An 11,424-nucleotide genomic window follows, 5' to 3' on the forward strand; every position below is an offset into this window, starting at 1 on the left:
GATCCTGAGTGGGAGATGGAGAAGGGAAATCGCAGGGTGGCTCGCAGCCCACCCCCCCCCTTTTTAACGTGGTGGGACTTTAGGGGTCCCCGAAAGCTTGGTGGCAGTGGGGGGGCTCCTGATTCGGATTTGGGGGGTGGCCAGGAGGGGGGCCCTTGGCAAAGGAGCAGAACCTGATCTTCAAGGTCGGTGGTGGCGGCGGCCAGAAAGAGGGATTCCGACCCCACCCCGACCGTTTTCTTCTCTCTCTCTGACCATTTTGAATTGGGGTGTGTGTGTGTGTGTGTTTTAAAGCACTGCCTCCCCCTTTAGAAGAGTCCCCCCCAGTATAGATGGGGCGGGGGGGGTACTAAGCAAGGGGTCCTGGTGTAGGAGGTGAGCACAACGTTGAAGGAGATTGATGTCAAGCCCCAGCCGCCATTGGAACTGCAGAGTTTTTTTCTTCTCCCCCCCATCTTTTGCAGCACCGATGGGGGGGGGAGCTTATGACACCCCCATCATTGAGGATGCTACTCCCCTGGTGGAGACCCAAAGATGTGAGTGTGGGTTTTCTATAAGTGCCTTACTAGATTGGACTCTGAAGGGCTGGCATCTTGAAAGACAGTATATTTTTTTTAGTTCCAGTGCAGTATTTTTGTATGGGGCAAAGCAAGGTGGAGATCTGCAGCAAATTGAGACAGCCCCCCCCCCCCAATATTTCAGAGAACGAAATGAAAGGTATACGGATTCCTTATGTGTCTGTCAAAGTCCTGAATACTTTAATGGGTGGTGATGGTTCCTCCTTGTAGCTGAAAGGGAGAAACAGTCATGTCTACTTTTCGTAAGAACAAAAGACGCCATTTCTGTCCGTCTCTCTCAGATATAAAAACTTGTTTTTTGAATGTAGGGTGTTGGCTTCTAAAGCAGTTACAGGGAAGTAGACTGCAGAAAAAAGTTGATAGAGCGCTTTAAAAAAACAATAATCTCTACAGATCAATTTTTGAGTGCATTTTAACAAGAAAGGGGATAATGTGATGTGTTTTGGGCTTCAGATTAATTGTGTGTGTCATGAATGTCTTCAAATATACAAACATTTTGTATATTCCAGTTAAACAATTGAATGCACTATATTAGAACAGGAATCCATGGTAAAAGAAAATCCTGTTTAAAACAATGAGGTGCGTTGACTTTAAAATAACTAGTTAGAAAAACTAATAGAGGGCGTTTTTAAAGTGTTACTATCAGTCTTTCATATGCTTGCATTTGGCATTTTAATCGTGAGGTAAATTTGGTATTCACATGTCTAAAAATGCCTTGAATTTGTAAGAAGACTTGTGATGAAATCTTTGGCACTTGCTTTTCCCCTTGGTTTGTTGAAGTTAGCAATTTGACATTCAGAGTATTTTTTCAGTTGCCCAGACTTTGCAAGGTATGTCTTTAACTGGCATTTTGAAGTGGAAGGTATATTCATATTTGTCCAGTAGCTTGATCTAACTAATTAGTCCAAGTTCTAAAATTTTAGTTTTCCTTCTGGGGTTAACATTTATGGTGTCTAGGACTTCAGTGACATGAGGAATGTACTGTTGAAGAAAGTTCTAGTATAGAACTGGTTCCTGCTATATTTTTAGCATGCAGCCAAATTTATTTTTCGAAGGCTTTGGACCTTATTGGTAGTGTAATCTGTTGAAACCAATACTGGTCTTGCAGAAAACACCACTGTAGAGTTAGTTATTTAAAATAATATTATTCTTATTGGCAGTAAATGAGCTTTAAAATGTTTTGAATATGCTCTTCAGTTTATTCTTAAACAGACAGTAATATTAATTTGGCTAAGGTCTATTGGGAATAAAGTTATCTGTAACCAACTTGTACTCTAGTGCAAGAAAATAGGACTGTAATCAATGTAAAACTACTTTACCTTCTGGTATGTGTGTAACTGGCTCTAATATTGGTTTTGAATTACATATCCATAGTGTGATACCTATGCAGTGTTTTCTCTAATGAGACTAAAACTAAGTTACGTTGATGAAAAATCTTTTAGTGTCTTCTGTGTTACTGGATACAATTTTTTTGAAAATGCTTAACTTAGAAATATAGTCAGCATTATCTTTATCTTACCAGTGCTTATTAAAGTACCTCACTTTGTAAATACTAAAGTACCTCACTTTGTAAATACTGAACAAAATAATTTTTTTATCTTATCTAATTTTCTTTTAGGTATTCACTGAATGTTTATCCCTGTGATAACTGATGGCGTTCAAACAATCTATAGAATCTATTTTCAATAGGTGAGAATAATTTCAAACTCATGTTAGTGTGTTGTTTGTCTTTAGTGTGTGGCTAACTTGTCATCCATTTTATACAGTTTTCCCAAATAAGAGGAACGCTTTACCTCCTGTTCAAACTAAATACAAACTGATTATTTGTAATTTACTCTATTGCTAAATACATTACATACATACATACATAGACCTTTATTGGCATAACACAGCAGCAAAGGAGAACAATGAAACAAATAGAAAATAAATAGCACGAAGTAATAGATTATAACAATTTACATCATGCTGCACCAACAAGGAATCGTTTTTATAAACTTCTCGGAAATAATAGCCTCAGTTGAGAATATAGCAATTCTAAAAAGTACAAAGGGGGTTAAAATATATTAAAGAAGCATACATTTAGATTATTTTAAGAAAACTAATGTCCTTATAAATATATTTTGGGGAAAAGCCCTATTGATTTCAGTGCAACATATTTCGGCATTAAATGACTTGTGTTGGAATTCTAAGCAGTTATATCCTTCTAAGCCCATTGACTTCAGTGGACTTTGAAGGGTGTAATTCTTCTTAAGATGGGTCACAATCTCAGGCAGCTATCATGAACATATTAAGTAAGCCTAAAGAAATGGGGAATTACTTCCAAAAACCCCTTTATGATCAGGACATAAGCTTAAAATGAATATGTGTCGGTATCAGGAAATAAGGAGGTAGGCAGACTTAAATTTGCAGTGTAACGTTTAGAAAGTTACATCATACTTACTTAAATGTCTACACACTGATTTGTGGGCTAGGGACTTGTCCATACTTTTGTAAATAGTGAGTGTTTCGCTACAAATGTTAACTGAATTTCTTGGGACTTAGATAATTAGTCTTAAATCTGTAACTGACATTAAGATGAATTAGAGTTCAAAATTGCAATTCACACCTTTTTTTTCTTAAGTGAAATATATTTTTTGAAACAAACCCATGTTTTCTTTTTAAAGATTGCTCGGGTTTCTGCTAGCTGGGCGTTCCATATGGTGTTAGAAGAGGAAATGCAGAATCCTGTAAACTGTTTCAGGTACGTTTTACTTCTGTTCGACTCCTTGGATACCACAGGTGCTGTTACTGTCCCCTTTGTCAGAGCCCATAAGCTTTTAATAGAATCTTAGTTTCCATTTATAATTGCAGAGGTCCTATTTCTGGTGCATTAATCTGAATGCTTTGCCAGCCCTTGATTTTATGTATTCTTTTAAGTAATTGAGTATGGGTGTGCCAATATCCTTTTAGCATTAGAAGTAAAAGTAGCTGAACAAAAAATAATGTTTGGTGTTCTGCGTTTGTACCCAATTGACTTTTATAGATTAGCTCCATACTCTCTACTCCAGGGTTTTAAAAAAGGGTGAATGTGGGAGGCTGAACCTGAAAGACGGGGACTTATCTAAGTCCAAGGCCACTTCAGCACTCCTTTTTGAACTAAGATGTTACAAAGAGACTCCCAGTTCATACCTTGTATTCTGAACCACTGTGCTGTCTCAGGTCTCTGATGGGCATCTTCAGAGATTTTTTCTGTTTACGTTTTCAGTTTACATATGCACATTGGAAGATCATCCTGATATTCCCTATTGTTGTATTTACTATGTTTTTTCTTGCCTAATTCAAGACTGTAAATGAAGAGTTCGGATGTGTCATCTTAATATGTTACACAGTATGAATCTCTTAAATGGAACAGGTGTTCTTCACATGGAATGCAGGATTTGGATCCCAAGTCTTAAATAGATTCTAAATCAGCAAACCTCTGTTTACAATTTAGCAACCTGATGAAAACTATCAGTGTTTGATTGAACCCATAGCAAGAAGCGGTATTTCTTTGCACAGAAATAACTTTGCCAATAGTAGGTTAGAATTTACCAGCACCTGGTTTTAAATACACATTATCACTTAATGTAAGTAAAGTTAATTTGGTCTTCACTTATGTCAAAAATGTTTGTCAATGTACAACACATCTTTTATACACTATGAATGCTTGAGATAATTCATCTAACTTGCAGCATTGTCAAGTAAATGATTTGACAGTATGATAACTTGTTAAATATATGAAGCTAATGAAAGACACCATTTAATAAAGTGGAGTTTAAGAACTGAGGCCCACTGGTAGAAATCTAGGTTACTGCTTTGGGAATATGTCTGCCCAATACATGGCTTCAGAACTAAGTCATAAGTACATTTGCTCAGAAGTAAATCTTCATGTTCACTAGAGAAGAACAAGAGTCCAGTAGCACCTTAAAGACTAACAAAATTTGTGGCAGGATGTAAGCTTTTGTAAGTCACTGCTCACTTCTTCAGATACCATCAGAAGTGAGCAGTGACTCACGAAAGTTCATACCCTGCCACAAGTTTTGTTAAGTCTTCAAGGTGCTACTGGACTGTGGCTCTTTTCTGCTGCTACAGACAGACTTAACACAGCTATTCATCTTGAACTATCTTCAAGTTCACTGAAATCCTATGGTAAACCTCTTATGACTAGTGGCTTTGGAAGGGGTGTAATTCTCTGTAGGATTGCACTGTTTTACTTCCTAGTTAATCTAAGATTATGGTATGATAGGGTATGAGTACCATTGGCTGTTACTCTTACAAATTTAAGTTAAGTGGTTCTGCTAGTTGAGGTGGGAATTGCATGTTTTTTCCTTGCTCTAAAATGGTCAAACTGTTCCATTTTAAAAATGTGGCTTGTGTTTCCTGCACCATTTCTACTGAGTATTATAGTAGGTTGTAGGAAAGTGCATTGTTAAAGTGTGGGCGAGAAATATTGTACAAGACTGGATGGATTGGATTTGTGCTGAGTTGGAATTATGGAAATTGCAGAAAACTTTAGTGTTTGAACAAATCCCTTTATAATTGTAGATCAGTACAGGATTCTCGATTCCCACCTGACAAATCCTTGAAAAACACCTGGATTTAGTAACCTGTCCATAGTGTAAAGTGCTGTTATGTGTAATTTAGCAATTAAATAGCATCCGGGAATTTAGGTGAGGAGGAAATTATTAGTTTATGAAATCAAACATTGTGCTTATGTCAGTGGGACGTCTGGTAATCTGTTTGGAATCAGCAAAATTTGTGTTTTATTTCTGCATAGAATGCCTTAATTTACCTAGGCATGTGGTATTGGTACCCTGTTTTAGTAATAATACCACCTTCTCCAGAATGGTAACAACAAAATCTTAGAGCCGGGAGCCTCCTTTTTGGAAATGTCCTGCTTTCACATGCATGTGGCCATAACCTCTTAGTGAGGTTAAAAAGATCATACTATAATGTATTTAGCGTAACATTCTGATGTTCTCTTTATTTACTAATTCAGTCTCTACTCATGAAGAGTAAAATATTTGAGTTCTAAATGCAATCACTTTAATGTGTCAACCAAAGTTGCAGTTCTGTGTGTTTACCTGCAAGTCCCATGAAAATTCCTTCCTGAACATCCTTCGGGAACAGCGTGCTCTGAAATATGAGTGTGTCATGTTTGAATGTAGATTGCAGTGGAACCCCACCTGTTCAGCAAGCCCAGTGTTTATTTTGGCATGTTGCTGAATTATATATTAGCTGACTCTTGGCAACATATAGAATCTGGAAGTAATAGATATGCTAATGTGTGCATTGCTTTGAGAATTGTATGTGGGGAAAGAAATTTAGGTTTTAACAATACTACAGTATGCTGGACACAGATGACACTGTCTCAGTCATTGGTTAAGCGTATCCAGTATATGCATATTTGAAATAATATTACCAGACTATGTTGTTTAACAGGAATCCTATTTTTAAAAATGAGGTTAGGACCTATATACTTTTAAAGTCATGAACAAGTTTTTTTTTTACTAGTTTCCTAATCTACAGTTGTATTTGGTTAAAACGATTGGCCTGTTGGAAGATTGCGTTGAGGGGTAGACAATGATTCACTTTTGTGGAAACATTGTTTAGGGCAGGGGTCCCCAACCTTTTTGAGCCTGTGAGCACCTTTGGAATTCTGACATGGTGTGTGGAGGGTGCAGCCACAGAATGGCCGCCGCAGGAGATAGAAGCAGCCTCGAAATGATTGCCACAGCTCAACTTCAGACACAACAGTGAAGATCCTTGATCTGTGACGGCAGCTGTTGCCAAACCACCACTCTTAAAATATACACAGTGAATCAAATCTTCCGTAGATAACCAGAAGCCTCGCTGGGCAAAAGCTGTACCTGGCCCTGCCCACTTCTAAAAACAGTTGGTTGGTGTCAGCAAAGGTGTGGGTGGGCACCTTGTTGGGGACCCCGATTTAGGAATTAGGTTAAGTAGTTAGAGGTTTAACTTTCATTCCTGAGTTGAGTGGGAATTGCAGGACAAGCCACATCTTCACAAATTAGCATTTGAACAGGCTATTTGAAGTACATTTTTAAACGGGCTCTTTTGGCAAGCTATTTGATGACAAACACTAATTCATCTGCAGTTGTCCTTTCCTATACAGCAAAGCACATTTGTTTTTAAGAAGAGGGTGATTAAAAATGGAAGCAGTATCAGTATAAGGGCACTTGCTCTCAGCACTCTAATGCTGCATCAAGAGTAGTGATGGTTCTAATGATTGACTTCCAGAAAAATGAGGGCTTGAAATATTCTCCTGATAGTCAAGGACATTTGTAACTGAAGTTACGTTCCAAGTCCTAGATTACCATGCTCATTCAGTTATAAACTGATAGTGTCAGAGAATGTTGGGTTATGTTTTCTGAATATATTCTACTTGGGTCATAATACAGATGACAATGTGATATCAAATTTAGGATGCAGTCATGAATGTAACTAAATCAAGGTTGTTGAAAACATCAGCTTTGAGTCAGCAGTATTGAGCATGACTGTCCTGGTGGTGAATATAAGTTGACTCATTGAATAGTGTATTAAACTTTTCCTACAGATAAAATCGATGGATTGAGCGTATGAAATTCCTGAGGCTGGCTGAAGCACTGGTAAGTTGCTGTCTTAGTATGTTTGCATGTGACTTGTGTGTTTCTATAAATGTATGTGTTGCAGGTTTTTTTATTGACCAAGTCTCCCGAAAGTAAAAAATGATGTAGATTAAATTAAAATATTTGCAATTAGCCATTCATTCATGATAATTCCAGCAGAATTAAATCGCAAAGCTTTACTTGGATTAAAGTACTCCAGGCTGCAGTTAGGAAAATCACATGTGTGAATACTGAAGTTTTTTGTTCATATACAGTATATAGCTTGTTAGAGAGAAGGGCTCAACCAGGTCTCTTCTTGGTTCTAGTTTCATATATGCAGGAAAGTTTAGTATGGGGAGCATTCATACATGTGATTTCTCCCAGTTGTAGCCTGGGAAGAACTTGGTTCGCTCGGTTCTGCTGACATGTATAAACCAAGAGCTTTTTAGTAGTTCAGGTACGTGTTAATTTAACACATAGGTTGTAATCCAGTTCCTACTTAATAGGAATGCTAAAGTTGTTGATGATGAGACGTCTGTCCAAAATTATTCAGGATTGAGTAGCTAAATTAATTAGCATCATCAACCAGCCTGCTGTCTCAGGGTACAGGAAGCAGGTATTAATATAGGACTCCACAAATTTTCTTTGGCTCTAAAAGCCAGGCCAGCTGTAACCAGGGTTTCATATTTTAATGGCTAAACTTCTTAGTTATTTCTGTCATAAAAACAGATCCTAACCTATGCACCGAAGTGTCGTAGTATATAAATATGTGTGTGATTGTGGTTGTCATCACCACAAAGAGCTAACCTCTACCCGAGCCGAACTTCTCTTCAATTTTTCATAATTCCATCATTGCTTTAAAAAGGTTGATTTTATTGAATGTTAGCACCTGTGTAGAAAGCAACTGGTTAAGAATGGAATTCACTCACCACCACTGAATAGTGTAAAGTTAAGTTTGTGTTTAAATGATCAAGGACAAGAACTTCATACACTTATGTCATACAACAAAATGTTCTGATGTGAAATGACAAGCTTTGGGTTTAATCCAGCCAGCGTTTTTGCTTGATCTTAGCCAAATCCTCAAGTTATTACGGGCCCCATTCCAAATTGTTTTTGTCTGTATGGGTCCTGTGGTCCCAAACAGCCTTTTTAGTGGTTAGAGGGGGCACCTTCCTCCCTTGGTTTACCATTGGAAAAACTGATTGAATTCAACCCTGTGTAATTCTGCTGAGAATTGCTGAGACACACTACAATGGACTCTTGATTGAAAATGCTATGCACCACAATGACATTTCTAGGTGACATAGGGCTTGCTGTATGGGATTTGTCAAGCTCTACATTAATATTGTTTAAGATGTATGGAGTCCAGAGTTCTCAAAGTATGATCTCTTTAAAAAAATGTCTAGAGTTCTGTTTGTACCTTTTTGTGAGTGACAGATGTAAACATTTCATGGCGACTGGTATGCCAAGGTCACTTTAAAAGACTTGGTGATGTGCTAAAAGAAAGGTAGGCATGCTGTTAATGAGTATATAAAGTTCATGCTTTGCTTCCTTTATCGTTTCCTCTGGTCTAAGGTTTGTATTTTTAAAATATGCTACTGTTCTAGGGTATTAACAGTTTTCAATTTTTTTGAAGGTACACTGTTACACACATCTGTTGAAGGTACACTGTTACATTTTTTCGAATGAACTTGATTCTACTTCTAAATATTGGGCTTATGGTGGCAGAACACAAGGAACACTTTAAATAGCATGGCATAGGGCTTGCCTCTTATGGCCATTCGTCCACATGGACAGATCACTCCCAAGGAGAAGCCTAGTGCTTTCATGACTGCCTGAAGCCCATAGGTAGATCAGTTTGTTCCTAGGCTCCTTCGAGTTGCACTAAACAGCTCACTAACTGGTGTGATTTTTAAAATAGTTTCTGCACAGAAGCCCTTGATGGTGTCTGTCTTAATGGCAGCATTCGGGCTTTTTTCATTTCTTTCTAAGCCTATCCTATATGGCAAGGCATTTATTAAAGCTCTCCCTTCCTTCCATGCTTCATAGACCCCAATTCCAGCATCTATAATCTTTTTTGTTATGAGGATAATGTTGGTGTTTAGTATGTTACTGTTTTTAATGTGTTTATTTTAATGATTCATTGACTTCAGCAAAGTAAAGTTGCTCAACAGAAGTTACAGGTTCAAAGCGTAAAATGCTTTCTGATTTGAATGCTCTTATATGCTATCATAAAGGCCTTTTATGTTACCAAACTGGACACAGAACCATGACCTTGGTCCAGAAAAGAAGAAATCCTATGACAACGGAAATAACTCATTCATTGTGTCACAATAAAACCTTTCCGTTTTTAAGGTGCCACAAGACTCCTTTTTGTTCTTGCTGCACCAGTCTAATATTGTTTCCCCTCTGAACCTTTTGTCCAGTTCTGGTTGCTATGAAATAAGAATGCCATGTTCCAGCAGTATTCTTTCTAGACCCAGCAGGTATCAAACTTGCTACCCTAAAGAACATCCTTTGTACATTGCGTCTGCTGAGAAATCCCTGTGAGCTCCAGTGGACTTTAGGACATGTTCTTGGGGTACAGCTCACATGCTGCACTGGCCAGGCCTACAGGGTTTCATAATTGCCTAGATTAACTAAAAGCATGTCATAGAACATGCCTTGTGCTTTCCTGTGACCAGTAGGGTTAGCTCTAGAGAGCTGTCTGCTAGAGAAAATCTGTGGTTAACTGCTCTTAAGAGAGAACCCCAGCTTTTAAGAAATGTAGGGTTTCCTACAACAGCATTTGAAAACATAGCTCTAAGTCATCCTTTCCCTTTATTTATTTAGAATATTTATATGCCACCTCTTCATAGCCCTGCTTGAGGTGGCTTTTATTGCTTATGCTCTCCCTTTAACTGTTCTTACTTTGTCGGCTTATGGATCGTCCTGCTTCTAACCAGCACAAAAACTCTACATGTGCATCTCTTCTTGGGACTCTACATACGTGTGTGCTCTGTATAATAGCCTTCTCTTTTCTGTCCATGCTCTATATTTAAGTCGGTCTGACAGCAGCATTTGGTAATATCTCGTGTTAATTACTGTAGCATTAGTGCCAGGGATAGGAATTGAAACTGAACCTTAAATTTCCCTCAAAGAAAATTGCAAATTTCTTGAAAGGTACTAATCAAGCTGCTTACAGCTTAGAGTCATCAGCCTTCTAATAGGAATCAAAGCGCTGTAGCTTATTGTGGAAAACTGAATACGCTAGTTAGCTTCCTGAAATTGTGTGATCACCTGCCGTTTTCCTCAAATGATCCACTAAAATGCCGCTCAGTTTGTTTCCCAACCCTTGCTTTCGGTTAATTGAGTAGTGCAGGGGTCACCAATGTGATACCCATGAGCTCTGCGACGCCCACCAGCACCTTTCCTGGTGCCTGCCAAAGTTTTTCAGGAAATGGGTGGGGCCAGATGGGGCTGTTGCCCAGCATGGCTTCCTGATTGGCCACTGAAGATCAGATGGGCTGGTGCAGCTTAAAACAACATTGCTTCGCCAGCAACCGCCCCCACAGTGTTGGTTTTCTGTCTTTCGCTCTTTCCTAGTGTAGTGTTTAAATTACCCCTCTTCTTCCCTGCACTTTACTCTGGGTGTGTACATGGCTCTGCCTCTGGCAGCACCCATGTTGTCACAGTGCCCGCCATGCTGTGTGAGAATTCTAAATGTGCCCACAGGCTCAAAAAGGTTGGGGACCCCTGGTATAGCACATTGTTAAATGGACCTCAGTTGAAGAACTTTCCTCTAGGTAGCATTCTTTTGAGAGAAGAGTACTGAATTATAAAGTGTGGGACAAATATATAAAAAAATCTGAGTACCCATATATTTCTGAAGTTCAGAGTTTTCCTTCTCTGGGAACTCATTTTGTATTCAAAACGAGAGCTGCCCTCTGTTCTTAAGCACAACTCATGGGGATAAGTAAAAATGAACAAAGGTCTCTTAGAGAGGCTCTGAAGTACTTTACCCCTCTGCTTCTTGTAATGGAACTAATTGAGCCACAGCAAGGTCTCTGAAAAGAGCCTGCATCTATTTCTACAGATTTTCTATGTTATAAGTTACATGTTCTTCTGTAGCATTCCTTTTGATAGTTCCATGTTGGGGAACTGACTGCTACCTGTTTGTTCCTTTTTGTTTTCCCCATAAAGTGATGCGTATGTTCAGTGCTTCATTTTATTTATGTAGG

At 38.5% G+C, this 11,424-nt stretch overlaps 1 long non-coding RNA gene across 4 annotated transcripts in view; it reads left to right on the top strand.

Moving 5' to 3' along the window:
• Positions 1–201: 201 nt before the first annotated feature.
• The window catches only part of LOC107113202, a 14,162-nt gene continuing 2,939 nt past the window's right edge, over positions 202–11,424 (top strand). Inside the window, exons 1-4 of one of the 4 annotated variants that reach the window (XR_001482610.1) lie at positions 202–536; positions 2,197–2,267; positions 3,242–3,318; positions 7,174–7,225. This is a non-coding gene — a long non-coding RNA (uncharacterized LOC107113202). The other 3 variants (XR_001482613.1, XR_001482612.1, XR_001482611.1) reach the window with 3 other exon arrangements.

This window comes from Gekko japonicus, unplaced genomic scaffold (genome assembly GCF_001447785.1).
Source record: "Gekko japonicus isolate JY-2015 unplaced genomic scaffold, Gekko_japonicus_V1.1 scaffold324, whole genome shotgun sequence".
NCBI lineage: Eukaryota > Metazoa > Chordata > Lepidosauria > Squamata > Gekkonidae > Gekko > Gekko japonicus.